This window comes from Dipodomys spectabilis, unplaced genomic scaffold, assembly GCF_019054845.1.
Source record: "Dipodomys spectabilis isolate Male_0828 unplaced genomic scaffold, ASM1905484v1 ptg000120l, whole genome shotgun sequence".
Lineage (NCBI taxonomy): Eukaryota > Metazoa > Chordata > Mammalia > Rodentia > Heteromyidae > Dipodomys > Dipodomys spectabilis.
In genome coordinates this window covers 2,528,047-2,554,345 of record NW_024870797.1, presented here as the reverse complement: position 1 = coordinate 2,554,345, position 26,299 = coordinate 2,528,047, and the positions used below count along the sequence as shown (strand labels likewise).

The window sequence follows — 26,299 nt, the reverse complement described above, 5'->3', positions numbered from 1 at the left end:
GCAGCTGAGAAGATACAATGAAAATAGATTATACCATGCCAAACCAAATACTTGAAAAACATGCATAAGAGAGAATTACACAAAGAAATGGACACAAATATAGAAAGGGTTAAGCATGCATACATTAACACAGTTCATCACAAACAAACAAAACAATGATTTAAACAATATTTGGAGACAAAACGGAAACTAGTTATTTGGCCTCCATATTTTCACAAGATTTATCAACTCAAATATCTAGACTATTGGTATTCTTTCTTCCCAGACAATTACAATTTAAGCAGCCAATTATATTCAGTTTGAGGTTAAAAGATTTGAAATATGGCGTCACATATAACAGTGTTGCCTAAGTTTATATTTGGGAAATATTTCCCAAGCAATCTTTCTTTGGGAAGAGAAAAGGAAGGCTATTTCAGATACAACGAATGTAAGGCCTGCCTAAAATTTGATCAACTGATAGAAGATTGGTTAAATTTTCATAAGTAAATTAATCTTCATCTAAAAAACAAACATAACTGGTGATTTTATATCCCCTCATACACTATTGTTTTTGTTAGGACAGATGCACATACATACAACTGAAGACATCTTATATAAGTATAATAAATATTAGCTTCATGAAATCTAGATCCTATGGAATGTCATCTGAACAGTCTTTATGTTCTACCAGGACACTGACATTGGAAGACATCCTATTAATCACCACCTCCTTCTATGGAAAATAAATATATAAAAAAATAAATAAATAACTCAAAAAATGTTTCAGGTAATAGAAAATGTCACTAATTATCCAGTAGTTAATTAAAAGAAGATTATTTGGGGAACTGTTTCTCAAATGGTGTTCATTCATGAAATATGTTCCCTCTTTTGGAATTGTCAATGACTATTTGCTTATTTGTGGTTAAGCAGTTTTTAACAAATTAGGTGATCAATTTTGTTTTCCTTACAGGTTTCTGTGAGCTATTTTCTCAGTTTCCACTTTATTTTCCTTATGGCTCTCAATATATGTTTACCTTATGGATTTCTATATCCAAGTTTGCTACAAGCATGTAGCACTGATTATTGCAGAAGATGTTAAAATACTTTCCTATTTTCCTCAAATCAATGACATTGCTATGTCACTATGTTGATATGAAGAAGATAGAAATATTATATCAGGACATAGCATATATGTATAACTACTGAATTTATTTGATGTCCTGTTTTAAATATGAAGATTTTCCTCAATATACATTTTGAACTTAAAACTTATTACTGTTTATGTAATTAATTCACGACAATTAACTGCTGCATATATAGGTGAAGCAGGCAAAATAACAGGTTAAATTAATTTTACAACCAACTTTTAAATAACAATTTATTTCAAAATATCTATTGTTTACTGAATTTCTTAGAGCTTTTCTAGATTGTGGATCATAGTTATGCCTGAAAATTCCAATTGTATACTAAAGAGAAGTAGAGAGCAAAGCCAGCACACTCTCACTCCTTATTTTTTTTTAAATCTAAAATTTTAGTTTTATTCATTCCTTTGTTTATATGGCTAAATCTGAAATTCAGCCAGAAAGCATAATGTGAGACTAGAACACTCCTATCCTAATCGAAAAAAACAAAAACAAGTGTTTGATGATTAAAAAAGGCAAAAGATTTCAACAGCACTGTCAGGAAATACATGTTGTTAAATCTCAATTTTCAGCAAATTGGAAAACTGCAATATAAATACCATCTCAGAATGTGTTTAAAGTAAGTTATATGACTTAACCTTATCAATGCAAGTCACTAGTTTAAAGACAGTTACATATCAGCCCCTCATTACATCTCGATGAACTCCAAGAGGGACCAACACAGGATAAAAAATTAAAATTAACAAAAACAAAAAAACAGGAAGTGGCACTGTGGCTCAAAGCGGTAGAGCACTAGGCTTGAGCAAAGAGCTCAGAAACAGCACCCAGGCCCTGTAAGCCCCACAACTGACCAAAAAAAAGTCCCCATATTTCATTTTCATTTAATGTGAATCCAATTCCAGAGTGAGTAAAATATCACTGAAAGTAACAGCATAGAACAAGCACTGCCTTGTTTTAAAATGGAGTTACATGGCCAGCATCAGTGGCTCATGCCTATAATCCTAACTACTCAGGAGGCTGAGACCTGAGGACCGCAGTTCAAATGCATCTGGGCAGAAAAATCCCCAAGTCTCTTTTCTCCAAGTAACCAGCAAAAATCCCAAAGTAGAAGTGTGGCCCAAGTGGTAGAGCACCATCAATGAGTGAAAAAGCTAAACAAAAGGGTGAGGCTGTGAATTTAAGCCATAGTTACTGGAACATAAAAGAAAAAATAAGTGAGTATGAGGCCAGGTGTAGTGACACTCACCTGCACTCTTAACTAACTAGGAGGATCGCTATCTAACGCTAACCCTGAGCAAAAACCCTAAGACCCTATCTTAAAAATAACGAAAGCCAAAAAGGGCTAGAGGAGTAGCTAAGTGATAAAGTATTGCCTAGCAAGTGTAAATCATTTGAGTTCAAACCCCAATCCTGCCAGAAACAAACAACAAAAACTTGTCCACATGGTTTGTCCCTTGAGTAGGTTTGGACAGAGAAAGATGCAAGAAGCCATGTCATTAGAGTCTAAGACACACTCATTGACAACATTCTTACAGAGTGCAGCCACCTATAAGTCCTCCTTCTGGTTTTTCTTCTGTGCTTCGTAAATATATATGTCTTTTTCAGAATCATAGTGAAGAACCTTACAGTAAATTGCCTGTCCAGCATCGCTAAGAAGTAATTATCCCCTTCATAGCAGATTCAGCAAGCTAAAAGAATCACCGAATGATTGCTACAAAGATATTCCAGTGTGCAAAGAAGATCTGTGAATGTTTCTTCTAAATATATGATATCATCTCCAAGTATCAAGTCAAATTCTCCAGGTGAGAAACTCCCCAGATTCTGGCCCCAGGTCAGCTCCTTAACAACTGCTTTGGTTCAGATATAGGGAGGTAAGTTGGCTTGAACATTTGATTTAAGAAACTCTAAGGCTACTTTTCAATCGGTGATAGTCACATGAGCACCCAACAGGGCAGCCACTATGCCCACCAGCCCCGTGCCAGCACCCAGCTCCACGGCAGAGCAGCCCCTGAGCTCCACTGTGCCTATCTCCAGATATGTAGAAAGAATGATGGCCGAATCCCACACCACAGCTGCCACTCCCAAGTGTCTCCAGTCCTGCCGGATCTGGATCGTGCACTTTGCAAAGGAGAAAGTGGCAAGAGACTTGTGGAATTTCTGGAGCCCCATTCCTGACTCCTCTTAAGGTATCAGGGCGATTGGGGGTGGAGGGGGGCGCAGGAGTCCAGTCCTCTGATGAGAACTGGGCTCCGTGGACGAAGCCCCACATCAGCGCGGCCTCTGGGAAGCTCCGGAGGGCGGTGCGCCAAGGGGCGTGCAGGGCTTGCCGGCCTCCAGAAGGGCCGACCCGTGCTGGGCTGCGGAGCTCCGGGATCCGGTCCGGGGCGGGGGGTGGCGAGTGAGGCGAGTGAGGAGGCAGGTCCACAGGGTCCCTTGAGGCGCCCTCTGGACCCTGGACTGCCAGCAGCCTCTGGGGCCCGCTAGGGATGCCCGAACCCCGGCTCGGCCACCTCACTCCTTATTTTAGTGGTAATGGTTTTCCCTTTCACCATTAAGCTTAAAGGTAGCAGAAGATCATTGTCTAAGATGTCTTATTCCAAATTGATATTGAAATGTAGTAAGAAACAAAGATGTACTCAATAATTTCACACAATGATTTATGTAAAAGATACATATCAGCCAGGGGCTGGTGGCTCATGCCTGTAATCCTTATTATTCAAGAGTCTCAGATCTGAGAATCATGGTTCAAAGCTATTCGAGCAGGCAATTCTGTGAGATTTTTATCTCCAATTAACCACCAGAAAGCCAGAAGTGGTGCTGTGGCTCAAGCAGTAGAGTACTCGTTTTGAGCTGAGGAGCACAGCACTGTGCCCAAGCTCAGAGTTCAAGCCCCACAATTATTCATAGTTGGATTTTACTTGCTTAATTAAAATTTGCCTAAAATTTGCCTTTGTTCTTTCATTTGCTCTAAAATAGATCACATTAACAAGTGTTGCTCTTATTTTTTGCTCATAGGTCAGTATCCATCTATGTTTCTAGAGCTTCTAATATTCTATTTAGGAACAAGAATTTATAAAGAAGTGGTTATTTGTTTCAGGTAGAGTAATTGCGGAGCAGGAGTAATGCTACATTTGCTGGTTCTTTTTAATAGTTGAGCTTTGGAAACAATGTATATTAATTACCCTTTTTTCAACTTCACTTAGTATCAAAGTAAATTTTGACAAATTGGAAGGGGAAATAAATACACCAATTAGAATTAGAATTAAAAACAATAGTCCCAAAAACCATAACAAGGGTTGAATAAAACTGTTAGACCCTTAGCAAATCTGAATTGAGACAAAGTCAAAGACAGAGAGAGAAATAAGAGAGAAATAAGTGAAAGCAGAGATGAGATAGGGAACAACCTCAAGTCAGAGTCAAGATTCAGAAAAAGGTAAGAGGATACTGGGAAAACCCTGCAAAATAAAGCCCAGGACAAAAGGATTCAGAGATGATTTCTTTAAGTCCTTCAAAGACAACTCACTATAATACACCTCAAAAACTTCAATGAAACAGAAAAGGAAAATTCCCTACAAACTTATGTGAAGCAAGCCTATTGCTCATCTGAAAAATATACATATGGACTCATCATTAAAGAAGTATAGACATGGGGCTGGGAAGATGGCTCAGTGGTAGAGCATGTGCCTTGCATGCCTGAGGCCCTGGGTTTGATTCCTCAGCACCACATAAGCAAAAAGAAAAAAGCCGGAAGTGGCGCTGTGGCTCAAGTGGTAGAGTGCTAGCCTTGAGCTGAAGAGCTGAGGGACAGCACCCAGGCCCAGAGTTCAGGCCCCATGACTGGAAAAAAAAAAAAAAAGTATAGACATATTTCTTGTGTGAACATTCATGGAAAACTTGTCAATTAACTGATGGATAGCTGACATGAAGAACTAAGTTAAAAAACCCATAAACTCTGATCAAATAGGAATCATACCATAGGCACAAAAGTGATTCAATATAATAAATACTGCATATGACAAACCTATAGCTACCTTTAAGCTTAATGGTGAAAAGGAAAATCATTATCATTAGAATGAGAAGTAGAGTGCTAGCTTTGCTCTCTATTTCTCTTTAGTATATAATTGGAATTCCTAGCTGGAGTAATACAGCAAGGCATAAATAAAAAGTGAATACAAATAGGAATTCTTTAGATTCCATCCCAAGTTCACTTGGCTGTTCAAACTTTTGGCAAAGTAACAGGGTTTAAAATGAACTCACAGAAATCAGCAGCATTTCTATATGCCCACAATGACAAAAATGAAGCTTAAATCAAAAAAGCAACTTCTTTTGCCACGCCTACTCCGGTAGAGTCTGCTTAGCATGGGAAACCTGCTTTCAGACCTGAGAATGGGGCTTCACAGAGACCTATCTCTGAGAATGGGACTTCACTGAAGTCTACCTCAGAGAATGGGGCTTCAAAGAAGCCTACCTCCTGGAAAGGCTGGCAACCCCCCGGGAAAGATGTGTTTCTGTCCCTGCTTTTCTTTTCTTCACTGTATAGGAGTGCCTATTAATCTTTTACTGTTTCTGCTGCTCATTGTACTTACTCATGCTCAACGTTCCCTTATTCAAAGCTCTTTCTTAAGAGTGTTGACAACTCCAATATCTGATGCGTGTCTTAAAAATATGACTAACTCACCAGAGTTAAGTGCTACCCTGAAAGCCCCTCTTATGGAGGCTAGTAGACAAGTCATAAGTAAATATAAAAGTATAGGGGGTTTCATGACGCCACTTCAGCAGAAGGAATTGTTGGTAAGAGATTTGCAAGAAGCTGTAGGCGTGGCTAGAACAGAAAGAATGTATGGCAATTGCTGAGATAACTACTTAGGAGAAAGAACTTCCTGTTACTCTCTTTCATTTACTAAGAGACTTGCTAGATCTAGGCCTCCATGGTGCTTACTATTAAAGAAGGAACAGGAAAGATCTTAATGGGACAGTTAAGGCCTCTATAGAAAAAATTAGTGGTTAATTGGTGACAAACATCGAAACCCATTGTATTTCTTAAAAAGAGAGGTAAAGCCGGAAACAAGTGCCTATCAGGCGACCAGCTGGTGACCACCCAAGAATGAAGCCCTGCAGCAAGATTGTGTAACCTTTTGCCCTTTCTTATGGAGACTTTTGCTATAAAAGTTTGTTATCCTCTGCATTAAATCACACTCAGCATCCACTCCTCTTATGTGTGAGTTGTCTGTTTGCCATCTCCCCACCTATTCCAGTTCCTCCACTAGGTGTCCTCCATCATCCCGACAGAGCCGGTCCGCGGCATTCTCTGTAGTAGCCTCCAAATGAAAATACCTAGGTTTTCACTTAAACAAGGAAGTCAAGGACCTCTATGTGAAACACATTACTAATATGAGAAAGGAAATTAAAGCAGATTTAATAATGTGGGAAAACATCACATGCTCCTGGATTGGAAGTATTGATGTCGAGAAATTTGAGAAACTGCCCAAATTCAAAGCAGTAACCTATTTGTATTCCTACAACATTATTTAATGAAATAGAAGTAATCCAAAAAGTCATGGAAAAATAGAAGAAGCACAATAACAAGAAGCAACCAATTAGTAGGAAAAGCATTACTGCAAGAATATCAATACTGCCCTCCAAACTGTATTATAAAGCATACATACATACCACAAAAAACACATATACATATATACCTATATATGCAGATATATGCACATACATTGTGTATGTGTGTGTAGGTGTAAAGTTGGTACTGGCACATGAATACACATAAAGACCCATGGAATAGCATTAAAAATACAGAAATGTCCCACCTAATTTTTGATGAAGGAGCCAAAATCATCAGATTGAGGAAAGAGAGACTCTTCTAAATATGGTGCAGGCAGAAAGAGCTATACTTGTGTAGAAAACTGAACACATAGCTTTATATATCACCTTACACCAGAACCAAGTCAAAATTGATCACAGACCTAGAAGTAGGTTCAGGTATTGTGAAATGTTACATTGTGGAATAGATGATACTCTATCACCCTGGATATCAGGTCGAAACATGTGAAAACGCAGTAACACTGTGAATCAAAAAAAGGGATGAATAAATGGTATTGCATGGAATTACAGAATTTTTGCATGGCAAAGGTCATAGTAGCAAAATAAATACAAAACCCACAGTTTGGAAGACCATCTAGTCAAGATCTAGCTGTAGAACAGACAGGGGCCTCATATCCAACTCTACCCAGAGATCACAAAATTGAATCACCATAATAAACAAATTCTCAAAGAAACAACAATCCCGTTTATATGTGGGGTAAAGTTTCCAAGATAGATTTCTCTGGGAATGAAATAAGAACAGCCAATAGATACATGAAGAAATATTCAACATCTCTGACCATGATAATTCCAGTGAAAAGATTTATGTTGTATCTGGGAAGTTGGCTCAGTGGTAGAGCACTTGCCTTGCATGCCTGAGGCCCTGGGTTCAATTCCTCAGCACCACAGCACCACATAAGAAAAAAGCAAAAAGCCAGAAGTGGTGCTGTGACTCAAGTGGTAGAGCGCTAGCCTTGAGCTGAAGAGCTGAGGGACAGTGCCCAGGCCCAGAGTTCAGGCCCCATAACTGGACCCCCCCCCCCAAAAAAAAAGATTTGTGTTTATCACCGGTATGAATTTCTGTACATAAAAGTAATAGCAAGGAAATATGAGCTTGTTTTAAAGCTGTAAGACCCTTTGCTATAATGACACATCTTCTAGACTTTTATGATAACTGTCTTTGAATTTTGGTAAGATATTTATTCAATTCAATTTTCCAGTGTAGTTATTTGCATGTTATGTCTGATAATTATTTTATCCTCATTTGGAATTTTTATTAGTATACAGTTATTTTACTTGTCCTCTTTTATGCAACTTGCTTTGAATTTTTATTATTAACATATCTTTTACTTTTGAATCTATCTACATACCATATATTATTATATATCAAGTATCATATATATCATATATGATATAGGATTTTTAATATGTATCATAATATGATATGTATGATATATATGATATATGAGTGATGAATAGGATATATAGTATATATACACATCATACATATTACATAATATATAGAGAGATACATATATACAATGTACATTTATGATGTATCATATAAAGATACAAGTACCTATATTATATGTTTATATAATATTGAATATATGATGCAATCAATGTTGCATATACTATGTGTAATCGATGATATATTCTAATGTATATGATATGCATTATAAATTACATATCATATACATCATGTCATTCATATTGAAATATGTAAAAATAAATAGACAGAACCTAACAGCCATTTTTGCTTCTGTACCTTTGCTTGCTAAAAACTCTGCTAAAACCTTGAGGAGTGGAGTGAAAGAGGCAGAGAACTGGACTGCCCTCATCAAAGTAGGCAAGCACTCAATGAATTTATTAAAAGGCATGGAGTAACATTAATGCTTAATGTAATAGAATTTAGAAGTTATGATTACTAACCGCTCATTTTTGCTTCTGTACAAATTGCTTTGTGCTAGATGATTTTATGGTTTTTGTATGATTTTAACTATGACTGGTTTTAGTTACTCAGTAGTGGAATGTCAGCCTGGGAGCCTAAAGTTGCTTAGTAAAAGACTTCAAAGGGTTTACAGCCTTGACCAAGAGCTCAAAGTCCTCAGAATTATCCCCACAACTGCAATGCCCTTCCTGGAGGCTGGGGCAGTAAGGCCCTAGGGAAGAAATATAATGTTTTAAGAAACCTAAGCAACTCCATTTTTGTTTAACACTCCATGTCAGTTCTATGACTTGACTGGTGATCCACTTTAGGTCCAATGCTAGGAATTTATGACAGAAAGCCATGCACAATTCTTGGAGCCATAGATGGCATTTGCTTAAGGCAGGTGTTAGCCCCCAAATGCTGTTGCCCCCCAGCCACCTAGGACTAAGAGTTTCTAACCAACCAGTTCTTCAGAGCCCAGGGCGAGACATGCCATGCATTCTGTTGGTCCAGGTGTGACTCATAACCACCGTTTTCGGTCAAGCTATGGACCAAGGACATTTTTTCTGTAAAGGTCAATCAATCATATTTGCCCAGCTTAGCTTGCTTTAAATGTTAACCAATCATGTAATTTCTTATGTAAAACTTAAAGTTGTTTGTTCAAGACTATAAAAACTGTGCTGATTCTATGCTCAGGGCCTCTTAGCATCACTAGTTACCGTGCACGTGGAGGACCAAGCTCAAGCTTGCAATAAATTGGCTCTTTGTTGCTTACATTGATCGTGGTCTCTGGTGGTCTTCTGGGGGTCCCCGAATTCCGATATAACAAAAAGTACGGGTGGAGGCAGGGTCATGGCGGAGATCGCAGCCGGGGCCATACCTGAGCGCTCACACAGAGAGTCCGGGACGAAGAAGCCAGATGCAGCAGGCGAGCAGATTCTACTCAACACCAGCAAGAACCGACAAGGAGCAGACATCTTCATCCTGCAGTTTGCAGACCAGAGACGTCCCAGGATCCAAGACTCGGCGTGAGTAGAAGCCCAAAGTCCTCACTCCTTCTCAGGGAGCAGAGGAGGGAAGGCCACCCCTCCCCCCCTAGCACCGGTGATCTCCATCTTGGATACCGACAAAGCTTGGAGGAGCTGCCAGCTCCAACTCAGGCCTTGGAATAAAACGAGTCATTTAGAAGGTCACAAGAACTTAACGGCGAAGTGACCTGCGAGACTCAGCTCCATCCAGGGAAAAGTCACCCAACTCAGGCGCCAGCCATTGGAGTGGCTTTCCTCACTGGGTAACCAGAGCCAGAGGCTGCCCCTCCCTCTAGCAGCCTCCACAATCAATTGAAAAACAGAAACCCTGAGAATGGCTTCAGGCTGGGCTCTGTGAGTTTTTTCACAAAATAGCCCCAGGGAAAAGCTACTGATTGTTGAAAGGCCTCAACTCTACCCAGAACCTAGCCTCACCACTGCATCCCCCTCTTTTGTGATTCTCAAAGCAGATCACCCTCCAATTAAACTAATCTGGGAGGGGGATCTCAAAATCTTGGGTAAAGCAGAGCATTTTTCTGCCTGTTTGAACAAACTGACTTAAGAAACCAATCAAGCCACAGGACCTCAAGCTGACCAGAGACTCCAACAAGAGGCTGGTTACAGACAAAAGGGAGATACAGGATTCTTCCCACCCCTCCCAAAAAAATCAAAAAAAAAAATCAAAGAACTTTTTTTTTTTTTCTCCTTCTTCTTTTCTTTTCTTTTTTCTTTTTTTTTTTTGGTACCTTATAAATATAAAAAAAATTTTTTTCCTTTTCTAAAAATTTTATTAATCTTTAATTTTTGCCTCTTTTGAAAAAAAAATAGTTTTCCAGTAACTTTTTTTTTCCTCTTATAATTTTTATTTTAGGAATACGTGAATGTGCATTTTCCTTTCTTTTCTTGTCTTCTTTCTCTTTTTCTTTCTTTCTTAACTATCTTTTTGTTTTTTGTCTAGCTCTACTGAACTTCTGATCTTTTTTTCTCCCTTTCTTATCCTTTCCACCTTTTCCTCTCTTTTGATCTTCTTTATGTGACTTAACTCTTGTCCTGCACATCCTCAGATAAACCCGTAGTTAACTAGTAGACCCTATCCCCCATTGTGTACACACTTAATCCACAAATTTATTACTCAATTCAAAACCTCTGAGACTTAAATTCATTAATAGCAGTACTACCTCTTTATACCTATATAATATATTAAGCATTTTTTTAAAGTTTTTCACTTCTCCTCTATGTCCCTTCCCTTCTCTTAATATACTCACATTCCTCTCTAAATAGATGGTCTTTTATTCTCCATAATAATATTAATTTTTACATTTCTATTTTTTTCTGGTCTCTTTTCATTTCCTTTTCCCTTTCTTCTTTTTCTCTCTCTCTCTACTTGCATCCTACCCAACCTATTTCCTGCATTGAGATTAGGACATAGTTAACTCTCCCTGTGCCTCCCCACACCAATCTATTCCTATTTTTTACCCACATCTCTCCCTAACCCTAATAATTTCTGGTTTTCCAAATTCTTCTCTGGGTTTGAAGCCCATTAACATATAGTTGTTTGATGTTGAATAGATTTATCTGTTGAACTAGATTGTATCTGTAGACTATTGTCTGTACAAATGCAAACTTTGATTGATGGTTGCCTTAAGATAGTGTTCTAGCACAAAACTGGTGCTATTTTCATCTCAAATGGGCAGAGTAAGCCGGAAAAACACAAGAAAAATGGCAAATCCGGATATCTCAATTCCCAATCTTGATAATCAGGGGTCAGAACAGATAATGAATAATCCAGAGGAGAGTTCCCAAATAGCTCTACAAACACTGCTGGCAAACATGATAAATTAGAAGTTTGACAACTTACAAAGGACTCTGTATGAGGGTGAAAGGGAGAGAGAGGAGGCATCCCAAAAGCTTATACAGGAATATCATAAGCGTGAGGAAGCTACTCAAAAACTGATACAGGATTTGCATGAACAACTTGAGAATACTCAAAGAGAAAGGGAGGAATGGCGTGAGCAGGCTGAGAACACTCAAAGAGAACTGCAGGAATCCCACGAACGGAGGAAAGAGAACTACAGGAATCCCAGGAACGGGAGGAAGCTAATCAAAGAGTAATACAGGAATTGAGAGACCAGGTAGAGAATACACAAAGATCACTAAAGGCATTCATGGAATCCATTAACAAAGAGCTGAAGGAAGTCAGGGAGACCACAAAGGGAATGCTGAATGGAACCCAACAGAAGGAATGGGAGTCCAAAGAAACCATAACCAATCAACTAAGTGATTTGAGAACAAACACTGTACACCAAATTAAGGAAGTAAAGAAATTCATACAAGACCTAAAACAGAGCTTCAACAAAGAACTTGAAGCCATCAAAGCTGACCAATTAGAAGGAAAAGAGATAAAAAAAACAAGGTAGAGAGTCTTGACAGCAGGTTAGACCATGCAGAAGATCGAATCTCAGGGATTGAAGACAGCCTAGATATTATAGAGAAAGAACATACAACCATCCAAGACAAGTCCAAGAAATATGATAGATCTATCCAACACCTGGAAGACACCATCAGAAGGCCTAATCTAAGGATAATGGGTGTAGAGGAGCACCTAGAAACAGAAGTTAATGGTCTAGGAAATTTGTTTAACAGGATCCTAGCAGAGAACTTCCCAAACATACAAAAAGATAGGCCTATTCAGATACAAGAAGCTTTTAGAACCCCAAATAGACCAGACCAGAATAGAACATCCCACCGTCACATTATAATCCACACAGGATCAACTCAGACCAAGGAAAAGATCCTTAAAGCTGTCAAGGAGAAAAGGGTAATCACCTATAATTGGAAACCAATTAGAATCACCTCAGATTTCTCAGCAGAGACAATCAAATGATGTATGCCATGCCCTAAAAACAAACAACTATCAACCAAGAATACTGTACCCAGCTAAACTCTCCTTCATAACTGAAGGCCAAATAAAAACCTTCCATAGCAAAGAAAAATTGAAACAATACATCTCCACCAAACCAGCCCTACAAAAGATTCTTAAAGATGTCCTACACATAGAAAACCAACAAGACCGCAATAAAGGCCAAGAAACTGCACCCAAACTGAGAATCCAAGAACCATAGGAAGAACCCAGTTTTTGCAGCCCCCAAGAAGATGGATAACATGGCAGGAACTCCCAAATACCTCTCAGTCCTATCTCTTAACGTTAACGGACTGAACTCTCCAATTAAGCGACATAGACTGTCTAGTTGGATTAAAAAACAAGACCCTTCTATCTGCTGCCTGCAGGAGTCACATCTTGCCCAAAAAAAACAAACACATTTTCAATATTAAAGGCTGGAACAAAATCTACCAAGCAAATGGCCCCCATAAACAGGCGGGAGTTGCAATCCTAATATCAGATAAAATAGACTTCAAATTAAAATTCATGAGAAGAGATAAAGAAGGTCACTACATACTAATTAAAGGATCTCTCTTTCAGGAAGATATTACAATTCTAAATATCTATTCGCCAAACAATGGAGCACCCAAATTTATCCAAGAAACACTACTTTCCCTCAAATCCCATATAGATCCAAAGACATTAATTGTTGGGGATTTTAACACACCACTCTCCCCACTAGATAGATCAACTCGGCAAAAACTCAACAGAGAAACCGCAGATCTAAACAGCTGCATAGATCAACTAGACTTAACAGACATCTACCAAACATTTCACCCAGCAGCATTAGAATACACGTTTTTCTCAGCAGCACATGGATCATTTTCTAAAATAGACCAAATTTTAGGCCACAAAGCAAACTTGTCTAAATTCAGAAACATTGAAGTTATACCTTGCATCCTCTCTGACCACAAGGGAATAAAATTAGATCTCAACACCAAAAGCCACCAAAGAAAGTCCGGCATTACATGGAGGCTGAACAACACACTGCTGAATCATGAGTGGGTCATGGAAGAGATTAGAAAGGAATTTAAAATGTTCATGCTATTCAACAAAAATGAACACACAAATTACCAGCTCCTCTGGGACACAGCAAAGGCAGTACTCAGAGGCAAGTTTATAGCTCTGAGCTCCTACATCAACAAATTGGAGAGATCTGAAACTAACAATTTAATGACACATCTAAACCTCCTTGAAAAAGAGCAGCAAGATAAACCCCAATCCAGTAGATGGAAAGAAATAATCAAAATTAAATCAGAATTTAATGAATTAGAATTCAAAAAAACTATAGAAAGAATCAACAAAACAAAGAGTTGGTTCTTTGAAAAACTTAACAAAATTGACAGACCCTTAGCAAATCTTATCAGAAAAAGAAGAGAACACACCCAAATTAATAAACTCAGAGATGAGAATGGAAACATCACCACAGAAACAACCAAGATTCAGAACCTTATAAGGGAATACTTCTCAAAACTCTATGCTAATAAGTTTGAGAACTTGACAGAAATGGACCTTTTCCTATCAAATATTGACATGCCAAAACTAAACCAAGATGAGTTAAACAATCTTAACAGGCCCATATCAAGCACTGAAATAGAAACAGCAATAAGAGACCTCCCAGCTAAGAAAAGTCCAGGACCAGATGGTTTTACAGCGGAATTTTACAAGGCCTTCAAAGCAGAGCTCACACCAATACTCCTCCAACTCTTCAACAAAATTGAAAGAGAAAGCTCACTACCGAACACATTCTATGAAGCCATCATAACCCTCATCCCAAAACCAGGCAGGGACTCATCAAAGAAAGAGAACTATAGACCCTTTCTTTGATGAATATTGATGCAAAACTTCTCAACAAAATTTTGGCCAATCGACTTCAACAATTCATCCAAAAAATCATACACCACGATCATACAGGATTCATTTCAGGGATGCAAAGCTGGTTCAATATACGCAAATCAATTAATATTATTCATCACATCAACAGGAGCAAGAATAAGAACCACATGGTTATCTCAATAGATGCAGAAAAAGCATTCGACAAGATCCAACACCCCTTTATGATGAAGGTTTTGGAAAAATTAGGAATCCATGGAACATTCCTCGATACAATAAAGGCTGTATATGACAAACCTACAGCCAGCATTATACTCAATGGTGAAAAACTAAAGCCATTTCCTCTTAACTCAGGAACAAGACAAGGATGCCCACTCTCTCCACTTCTCTTCAATCTAGTATTAGAATGCCTAGCTACAGCAATAAGACAAGATGCAGACATAAAAGGGATCCAAATAGGGAAAGAAGAAATAAAACTCTCCCTCTTTGCAGATGACATGATCTTGTATTTAAAGAATCCCATAGACTCCACTCCCAAATTACTCAAGCTGATTCAAAACTTTGGCAAGTAGCAGGTTATAAAATTAACCCCCGAAAATCAATGGCTTTTCTGTATGCCAACAATGAGAAAAGTGTGGCTGAAATTAGGAAAGCAACTCCATTTGTAATAGCCCCACAAAAAATAAAATACCTAGGAATTAACTTAACCAAAGAAGTGAAAGACCTCTATGATGAAAACTTTAAAATCTTGAAAAAGGAAATCAACACAGAACTAAAAAAATGGCAAAGCCTCCCATGCTCCTGGATTGGAAAGATTAACATCGTGAAAATGGCAATACTTCCCAAGGCTATCTACAAATTCAACGCAATACCTATCAAAATTCCAACCTCGTTCTTCAAGGAAATAGAAGAGGCAATCCAAAAATTCATATGGAACAACAAAAGACCCCGAATAGCAAAAACCCTCCTCAACGGAAAGAACACTGCTGGAGGAATATCAATACCAAATTTCAAACTCTACTATAAAGCCATAGTAATCAAAACAGCATGGTATTGGCATAAGAACAGACCTCAGGACCAATGGAATAGAATTGAAAACCCAGAAATGAACCTACAGACCTATAGCCATCTAATCTTCGATAAGGGAGCTAAATCAATAGAATGGAAGAAATACAGCCTCTTCAGTAAATGGTGCTGGCAAAATTGGTTAACTATATGTAGAAAACTAAAGCTAGATCCTTATATATCATCCTGCACCAGAATCAACTCCAAATGGATCAAAGACCTTGAAGTCAAAGTAGACACTCTGAAAACATTACAGGATGGAATAGGAGAAACCCTAGGTCTCCTTGGCTCAGGCTGAAATTTTTTGAATAGAGACCCGGAAACACAACAAATCAAAGAAAGATTGGACAAATGGGATTGCATAAAGTTGCAGAGCTTCTGCAGGGCAAATGACATAGCTAGCAAGATCAGTAGAAAGCCCACGGATTGGGAGAAGATCTTTACTGCCATACAACAGACAAGGGTCTCATATCTAAAATATACTTGGAACTCAAAAAATTAAACCCCCCAACAACAAATCCTCAAAGAAACAACTGCCCAATAAATAAGTGGGCAAAAGACTTAAAGAGAAACTTCTCTGAAGAAGAAAGAAGGATGGCCAATAGACACATGAAGAAATGTTCAACATCCCTAGCCATAAAAGAAATGCAAATCAAAACAACTTTGAGATATCTCCTCACCCCAGTTAGAACGGCAAAAATCAAGAACTGTAACAAGAACAGATGCTGGAGGGGATGTGGACAGAAAGGAACCTTACTTCATTGTTGGTGGGAATGTAAACTTGTTCAACCACTTTGGAAAGCAGTATGGAGGTTCCTCAAAATACTTTACATAGAACTCCCCTATGACCCAGCAATCCCACTTTTGGACATTTACCCAAATGTTTACAAACAACACCTCACTAAAGCTCCCAGGACAACTATGTTTATTGCAGCATTATTTACCATAGTTAAGATATGGAACCAACCCAGATGCCCCTCAGTAGATGAATGGATCAAGAAAATGTGGTATATATACACAATGGAATTCTATGCCTCCATCAGAAAGAATGACATTTCCCCATTTGTTAGGAAATGGAAAAACTTGGAAAAAATTATTTTAAGTAAAGTAAGCCAGGCCCAAAGAAACACAGGTCCCATGGTTTCTCTTATTTGCAATATCTAGTATATGTCTGAGTCAAGCGGAAAAGGTCAGATAATGTGATGTTAGGAAAATGAACCCTTAGATATGTATTTTAATGTTTTTTTCTTTCATGCATGTGTTTCTAACGCATTTATAAGATTATCTCTTTGTTGCTTTGTATGTCCCTCCCCCACAGTATAACCCCTGCTTTCACTATATTTGATGTCAGTATAACTTGTGGAGGAGATGGGGAAAAACCAGTTGTTTAAGGATACAGGTAGGCCTGTTGCAACAATGAGAAGTACAAGTTGTCATGTCCAAAAGGAGTTTAACAACGTCGGTGTGGGGGGGGGGGTTGGGGGGGAAACGGGGGGAAGGAGAAGGATTGGGATGGGGGGGGGAGAGGGGGGAGGCTGGGAAGGGATGTGAAGGGTAACCCAAAAGAGGAGGCTGCAATGCTTGGTAAGAAATGTACGCATTATCCTGCCCATGTAATTGTAACCCCTCTGTACAGTATGTTCACAAATAAAATAAAATTAATTTAAAAAAAACAATAAGCACCATATAAGATGTATAATATACTATATATCAAATATTTCATTTCACAAAAATGATATGCATAATACACCTTATATTGCATTGTCAAATATGTTTGTGACATGTGGCTATATATGATATAAGCATCTATATCACATGACATATGTGTGCATATATGTATATATATGTGCCTATATATATATATATATACATATATATATATATATATATATATATATATATATATATCAGGTATTCTACCACTGATATATTCTACCTCGTGCCCACAGGTGAGGATCAAGCTGCTCTATGCTGCCAACTTCTGGTGGCTATTTGGCTACATCCTGGATATGTATATTTCCCAACGGAGATTGGCCAGGATGAGGTACAAAGGAAGATTGGCCAGGATGAGGTAGGGGTGGGCCTGGGCAGGCTTGCAGTGGAAGCTGTCATGGTGAAGTTTGATGACTGACCCCTGCATGTCTCTAATGGTTCAGTAGTCTTCCTAGGGCTCAAGATCTTGGCCTTTGAGTTCAGTACCCAGAAATTAAAACTGAGCCCCAATATCCACTGGTAGATGGCTCCACAAAGCCTACTTTGGGTGAAATACTATGTAGCCAGATAAAGTACTCAGCTATGAGGACCATCGAATAATGTTTCTCTGAACGAACTCAGGAAAAGATGGAAACCAAGAGGTGTTTTTGTTCCCTTTTGGAGTTGTCTGTTGATTTAATCAGTCATGGGGAGGGGTAAACTGAGCTGGCTGTGAACATAACTAGACACAGAGTGGACAATGAAGAAAAGAAGATGTAGGTGAGAATGGGAGGGAAATAAGGGATAGAGTTGAAGATGTTGGGAGATACAGTGCCCCAAAAAGGAAATCGAGACATGGCTGTTGGTACATCGTTTTTATCCCCTTGGTCATAGGGACATAGTTGATTTACAGATGGTTTGGATGCTCTAGGGTCAACCCCAGACTCAGTTTCTCTCCTCTACCACAGCAGCATCTTGTTCTACTCTTGGGGCCTGGCCACTCTACTGTGTGCAGAGGGCAATCTGATCATCTACCCATCAATGTCCTGTTGAGGAACCCAGAATGGTCCACTGAGGCAGCAGGGGGTTGGGGGAGTACTTGAACAAAACGTCCTGGCCCTCACTGGCTTAGTTAGCCAAGGCTTAACAGCTGAGACCTGCACAACATGTCCATAATCTCAGCCAACCCACTGTGGAGATGAGTGGATGAATGTGCATAACCAAGTTCACACATTGTGTCCACAAATGTGCAAATGCAACCATCTCTCCATTCTGCTACTTCCTCCTCTTCTCCTCTTCCTCCTCCCCTTAAACTCTGTTGCTTGCTGTTCCAAAATTAGCTTCTTCTAACTAAAGATATTTACAAATATTTCCTATGCTAAATGCCTTGGTAAAGCACTGGAAGAATGTAGCCAACAATAGTTTGTTTATACTCCTTGAGATAAAAGAATGGATGAGTTTAAACTCACCACTCCCCACCTGCAAAAAAAAAAAAGTCAACAAGTTTGGATATTACCAAAAGTGTATTAAATTCTATTAAATCTCTCTAGCATTGAGCATGTGATGGATGTGCCATCTTGGCATCATGGTAATTCAGTTTCTGTTTCATGCCCACTCAACTTGATTCTGTGACCTCTCCCCTCACCTGACCTGCCATCATGATATGCCACTGCAACAGACCAGCTCGGCCAGAGCACTGGGACCGATGGGACAGGGATCTCGGGATAGGTGGGCAAAGGAGTCAGTGAAGTGACAAACAGACACAGACTCAAAAGAGTTGCATCTGAGTGTATCTTTATTGAGGAGAATTAACATTTTTATAGTGTGTGATTGTGACATGGGTTCTTTGTTTATTTAAGCACATAATCAATTTTTTTAAAGGCAAAGCATTGATGAATTACATGAAAATTCATGACTATCCCATCAACTGTTTAAGCTAAGTGGTGCAAAACAAGTCTAGCATATTGTTTAATAGAATGTGTCATCTATTCAGCCTTTTTATGTTTAATAATTAAGAAACCTAAGACAGGGCTGTACTTACATTGTACTCTTTTTAATTTTATCCAACTAATTTCATCTTTATAAGCTCCTGTATAAGGAAATGGTTCTTGGTTGGTTCAGGAAATATGTTACTAACTTTATATTTTGTGTGAAAACACCATCTATTCCCTATAACGTAAGTTGGACTAAACTTAATCATAACTGTTGGGAGAATCTTTCTTTTTCTTTTATAATCAGAGGTCCCTTCTTTTTTAGAACTCTCTAAACTACTGGGATAACTCTTTCTAACTTAGTTTAGTTCATTGATTTTGTCTGTTGGACATATCTAGAAATTTTAAGTCTCTATATTTACTATTCGTGAGCTGCAAAACCGCTTGTGAAGTTGTAGGAGTTTCTGGAGGCAACGTCACATCAGATGATAGATTGATTGGGGCATTGCCCACATTTAATCTTTGGCCTTAGTCTTTATTACTTAGAGAAGCTGTCTCTATTGGACTGGAAAAATACAACATGCTCTGTTCGCAGATCAATAGAAAAATAGCCAAAATGAGAATAAAGGCAACGAATGTACAGCCAAGAAGAATATAGTAAGAATAAAGGTAGAGGCTATAAAGGTGCAGCGAAGTGTATGGGAAGCCTTGAACCAACACCTCCTTCCTGGGGGCATGCTTCCTTGAAGCTCTTTGTCCAACGCGATCTCTCACGCAGACTCCGCAGAAGGTGGCGTGACATCCACTGGTCACAGAAAGATGTCCACTCAGCTGGAAATACCAGGAACCACTGGAAGTGAAGAAACTTAAGCGTTTGTCCTTGTTTCTCTGGCCAGAGACTATTCATTGAACTTGCAGTCCCTTATTCTGTTGTCGATGTCAAATCAGAAGCCATCTATCCACCACAGGCAGCTTTATGGAAGTGCTCTGCCCACCTGCGCCGGCCTCTCTTTGCTGAACCCAGCTAAGGACTCCTTGCAGACACATCTTCATGGCTGTTTGCCTGCTGTGATCTCTGCTCCTTTCCAAACGCTTGCTTCGGCAGCTTCCTCTCCATTGTGCCTCTCGGACTGGGTTCCCATGGTGGTTGGATACTGAGCCTGCCATAGACTCAAGCCCCAGGCATCCCCCAGGATTTGGTGGAGAGCTGGATTTCCTAAAAAAGACAATCTGGTCAGACTTAACCCGTTGTTCTCTGAGAAAGAGAAGTTCCAGTGTGACTGCTGCTCACCACAGTGACCCAGGGCCCAGTGGCAGGATGCCTGCCCTGTGCCCTGACAAGTCCCACCTGGGAGAGTGTCTGTCCTGCCTCCAGGCCAGTTCAGGCCTGCCATTGTATACAACAACTCTTGTTTCCTCCTCTAACAAGCAGCTCAGTATCCAACCACCATGGGAACCCAGTCCGAGAGGCACAATGGAGAGGAAGCTGCCGAAGCAAGCGTTTGGAAAGGAGCAGAGATCACAGCAGGCAAACAGCCATGAAGATGTGTCTGCAAGGAGTCCTTAGCTGGGTTCAGCAAAGAGAGGCCGGCGCAGGTGGGCAGAGCACTTCCATAAAGCTGCCTGTGGTGGATAGATGGCTTCTGATTTGACATCGACAACAGAATAAGGGACTGCAAGTTCAATGAATAGTCTCTGGCCAGAGAAACAAGGACAAACGCTTAAGTTTCTTCACTTCCAGTGGTTCCTGGTATTTCCAGCTGAGTGGACATCTTTCTGTGACCAGTGGATGTCACGCCACCTTCTGCGGAGTCTGCGTGAGAGATCGCGTTGGACAAAGAGCTTCAAGGAAGCATGCCCCAGGAAGGAGGTGTTGGTTCAAGGCTTCCCATACACTTCGCTGCACCTTTATAGCCTCTACCTTTATTCTTACTATATTCTTCTTGGCTGTACATTCGTTGCCTTTATTCTCATTTTGGCTATTTTTCTATTGATCTGCGAACAGAGCATGTTGTATTTTTCCAGTCCAATAGAGACAGCTTCTCTAAGTAATAAAGACTAAGGCCAAAGATTAAATGTGGGCAATGCCCCAATCAATCTATCATCTGATGTGACGTTGCCTCCAGAAACTCCTACAACTTCACAAGCGGTTTTGCAGCTCACGAATAGTAAATATAGAGACTTAAAATTTCTAGATATGTCCAACAGACAAAATCAATGAACTAAACTAAGTTAGAAAGAGTTATCCCAGTAGTTTAGAGAGTTCTAAAAAAGAAGGGACCTCTGATTATAAAAGAAAAAGAAAGATTCTCCCAACAGTTATGATTAAGTTTAGTCCAACTTACGTTATAGGGAATAGATGGTGTTTTCACACAAAATATAAAGTTAGTAACATATTTCCTGAACCAACCAAGAACCATTTCCTTATACAGGAGCTTATAAAGATGAAATTAGTTGGATAAAATTAAAAAGAGTACAATGTAAGTACAGCCCTGTCTTAGGTTTCTTAATTATTAAACATAAAAAGGCTGAATAGATGACACATTCTATTAAACAATATGCTAGACTTGTTTTGCACCACTTAGCTTAAACAGTTGATGGGATAGTCATGAATTTTCATGTAATTCATCAATGCTTTGCCTTTAAAAAAATTGATTATGTGCTTAAATAAACAAAGAACCCATGTCACAATCACACACTATAAAAATGTTAATTCTCCTCAATAAAGATACACTCAGATGCAACTCTTTTGAGTCTGTGTCTGTTTGTCACTTCACTGACTCCTTTGCCCACCTATCCCGAGATCCCTGTCCCATCGGTCCCAGTGCTCCAGCCGAGCTGGTCCTTTGCAGCCAACTTTTTGTTGTTACAAATTTTGTGTTTTAAACTGACCATGTGGTTCCATTGTAATAGGCAAAGTAATACCGCTAAAATTTCAAAACTTTAAAATGACTGATTTTAAAATCCAAGCTTGCTGTATAGTTTGTGCACAAACATGTCTGTCTGTTTATTTGTTTATATGTAAATGGTTAAGGTTTCACGGTTACCAAGTATTCTGTGTACTAAAAGATCTTTGGCAATAAAAGCTGTAATTTAATCTAAATTGCTTTAAAACTTTGTGACCTGACTATAAGCCAAAGGGAAAAAAAAAACAGGCAGTAATGTTTAAATAGGATACAGATGGACCCATTGCAACAATGAGATGTACAAGTCATTATGTTGAAAAATGAACTTTACAACTTTGGCCGAGTTGGGTGGCATGCCGGGGGGGGGGGGGGGGGGGGGCGGGGGCGGTAATAGGAATGGATGAGAAGGGGAAGCAAAAGAGGAGGCAATAATGCTTGATACGAAATGTACTCATCTTGCCCATGTAATTATAACCCCTTTGTATGGTATTTTCACAATTTTAAAAAAAGGTCTTTGAAAAGGAGTTAAAAAAAGATGGTTTCCTTTGCAAAGTAAATTAAATCTGTAATTAAGTTGCCTGTGATTTATGTCATTCCTATGTCCATCTATGCTAAGTGTTAAATATTGTACCTATGGCTAGTAAACTAAAGCTAAGGTTTTAATTCTCTGTTTTCTCCTCTGTGTGCCCATCAACTCCCTTTAAGATCAATGGACCATAGTAACTCTAGATACTCTAGATACACTGTGGCTTGTGAATGGGAAATGCCCAGTAAACAAAACAAAGTTGTCACAGCTCCCTGAACCAGTGGTACCAGCATACAAAAGCATGTGTAAATCAGGTCTGTAGCACATATATATATATAGGCTGCGAAATGCCACAGCCCTCTCCAGATCTTGCCAGCCTTGTTCCATCACACATGACCCAAAGCCAGCTGATTGTTGTAAAACACAAGCTACTTCAGATATTTCGTTCTGTACATGTTAATTCCCACAAGTTAGACCACAAGGGATGTATGAACAAAGGATATAAGTTAACCTCTATACTATTTTAAAATTGGATGTATTTCTTAAAAATGAGATGCTACAGTACTAGTACCTTAAGAAAAACTGCTAATTTCCTAGAGGTAGCTCAGACTACAAAAAAATAGCCAGTCTTTTGATTCACTGTGCTGCATGTAGGGCACTCAGAGTGCAGAGAAAAAATGTGGCCAGTTCAAACTTTTGACCAAGAGGTAAAGATGTAGCCCAGTGTTTCAATGAGGCATTTAAATGCAAATGAAAATAACTTTATAAAAAGAGATTAAAATGGCATCTCCTTTGTAAAAACTTGGGAGGTTGTGGGGAGTGTCTGGCCTCCCAGATAAAAGTTTAAAAGAAAAAATTGTCCTAACTGTTTATTTCTAAGTAAAAAGATGTTAGGATTATTCATTTGCCCTTCAAGTTTTTTTGTAGCAGTTTCCAGCAGGCCCACAGTAAAAGACATGACGTTTGTCAAATGCAATTTAATAAGTTCCAGGTAAAACTATGCTTATAAAACTACCTCCAATGATAATTGGAGTAAAACTGGCTATTTGTAAAAACTCATTGTTCTGGACACTGCAGATCAATCAGCCTCGGCAGAGAAAGATCCCTGTGAGATTGTCATCTCTAATCTGCTAGTAGAGAGCAAAAGTAACTCCATTTTGAGACTGACCCCATCATCTTGTGTAGACTGTCCTCAGAATAACCCTGAGAGAAAGAAAAACAATTCTTGGAAAAACCTCCAATAGCCATCAACCCTGTCTACCCCTAGCAACAGCCAGTCAGGAGAAAGCAGAACTGCTAAAAGTATCAGCTGTTCCAGGAACAGAACAGAATGGGTTTGCAACCATAGAACCGTCACATGTGGATCAATAGTATAATCTCTGTAAAAATCTACCTATTGTGTAACTGTTTATGTGGAAATCCCCTAAACTTGTTTGTTCAATACTATAAAAATGTTGATTTTAGGTTCAGAGCCTTTTAGCATCACCAGTTACTGAGTGCATGTAGGACCGAGCTCGAGCTTGCAAATAAACAACTCTTTTGCTGTTTGCATTGGTCGTGGTCTCTTGTGGTCTTTCTGGAGTCCCGAGTCCGTGTATTACATTCCTAGGGGCTTATCCAGGATCCCCCTCATAAGACCCTCCAGAAGCCCCATGACAGAGCCACAAAAACTTGGCCAGTAAGTTAAGGCATTGCTGCTTTGTATTTTATCTATATATCCGGTTGTCTGGAGGTTCTGAATTCTGGTTGGCAAAGAGTGTTGGCTAAAAGACTGCCACCGGGGTCTGTGGGGGACATCCTGAGACCCCATCTGGATAAATTGCTGTTTATTGTGGACATTTGGGTGGGGGAGGGGGGGGGACTCTGTAGTCTGGCACTTTTGGTTTGGCAATTTACAACGCACAGCATGTCTTTGTTTTAAATCATGTGTATGTGTTGAGCACTGTTTGTTATTCATGTTTCAAAATCCCTCCAATACCTGACAGGAGAAATTCAGGATTCCAGCAGGCTGAAATTCTGAACTGGGTCAGGAGTCCCTGCCTGTGAAAGACCCTGGCCATTGTCAGTTTCAGTGTGTTCAGATCTCTGGGGGGGAGGGAGGGGAGGGAACTTGTCTGTGTTTTTGTCTGTCACTTTTTCTTTGGGATTAGTTGTGGCATGTTATTTTATGTTTGCTAAATGAAACCTTTAAACTGAATGCCTCCAAATTATAATCTTCCTTTTATACTTTTGAAATTTCATAGGAATTCACTGTCAGAATTAACAGACACTCACATGGGAGAATGACATTTGCTCTCAGTATCGTGTACTAACTTTCTTCTTTTGTCCCTGCATTGAGTTTCTGATTGGTCAGGAAAAGCACCATTTTGCAAGATGGGACAGAATCACACCCTACCCCTCACCGACCATTTTAAGTATGTTAAAGACCGTGGTAACTCCCGAAGCGTCAAGATTAAGAAAGGCAAATGAATAACTTTCTGTTCCTCTGGCCGACCCTCTGTGTGGGGTGGCTCCTGGAAGGGCCCTTTCATCTGAGCCTAATCTAGCAGGTCCAGACCAAAATTTTCCTTCCAGGATACCACGGACAGCCTGACCAGATCCCTTATATTCTTGTCTGGAGAGACTTAGTAGGGGAGCCCCTCCTTTCCTCCCAGCCTCCCCCCACCTCCGCTTATCCCCTTCTTTGCCTCCCCCGTAATCAGTATACCATAACATTCTTGGCATAAAGGAGGAGTCCAGAAGATCTGTCTGACTCTATTCGGTCTTGCAGCAGGAATCAGCAGGTGATTCCCTTCTTGCCAACACCTCACCGTACCTGCCATACCCCATTGCCCCTGAACCTGAGGTCCCAGCAATTCCAGACAAGGAAGCAGTGAGAGGTGGGGGACTGGGAGGGGGTGCGGGGGGGGGGGGGGGGGGGGGGGCACAAGAATGGGCACATACTGTAAGTCCCCAACAATCTGATACCATGGTAGCTCTCCCACTTTAGGAGTTCGGGCCTCCCGATGACACCAGACTCCCAAGACTCCATACTGGCCTTTTGCCACTAGTGATTTGCATAATTGGAAAATCAGAATGCCCAGTTTTCTGAAAATCCTATGGACTTAATTACCATTTTAGATAGTATAATATTTACTCACTAGCACATTTGAGATATCTGTCAGCAATTGCTCCACATCCTCTTCACTATGGAGGAGACAGAGCAGATTCAATTAGAAGCCAAGAACTAGTTCCTGGGGAGGAGGGTTGCCCCACAATTAATCCTGCTTTGATTAACGCCACCTTCCCTGTGGAGTGCCCACCAGATGACCAGTGGAATTACAACACCCCTCAAGATAGGGAGGGTCTCCGGGTCTATGTCTAATGGCAGCTCTCTGGGCTATGGCCCCAAAACCTACTAATTTGGCCAAAGTTTATGAGGTATTACAGGGAAGAGAAGAGACCCCCACAGTTTATTTGGAAAGGTTAATGGAGGCCATTAGGCAGTTCACTCCTATGAACCCAGAGGCACCAGAAAATCAGGCAGCAGAGGTCATGGCCTTTGTTAATCAGGCAGCCATGGATATCAAGAAAAAGTTACAAAAACCCAAAAAATTTAGAAGGCCAGAACATTCCTGGGTTACTACACTTGGCCCAGTGTGTGTTCAACAACAGGATCCCCCAGAGGAGAAAGAGGCAAAGACTATGGCCCGAGTATTAGTCACTGCAACAGGGGGAACAGGTCCTGAATCCAGACC

General features: G+C 39.8%; 1 pseudogene; it reads right to left on the bottom strand.

Moving 5' to 3' along the window:
* Positions 1 to 2,619: 2,619 nt before the first annotated feature.
* On the bottom strand, positions 2,620 to 25,391 carry LOC122115527 (annotated as a pseudogene).
* Between the last annotated feature and the right edge of the window lie 908 nt (positions 25,392 to 26,299).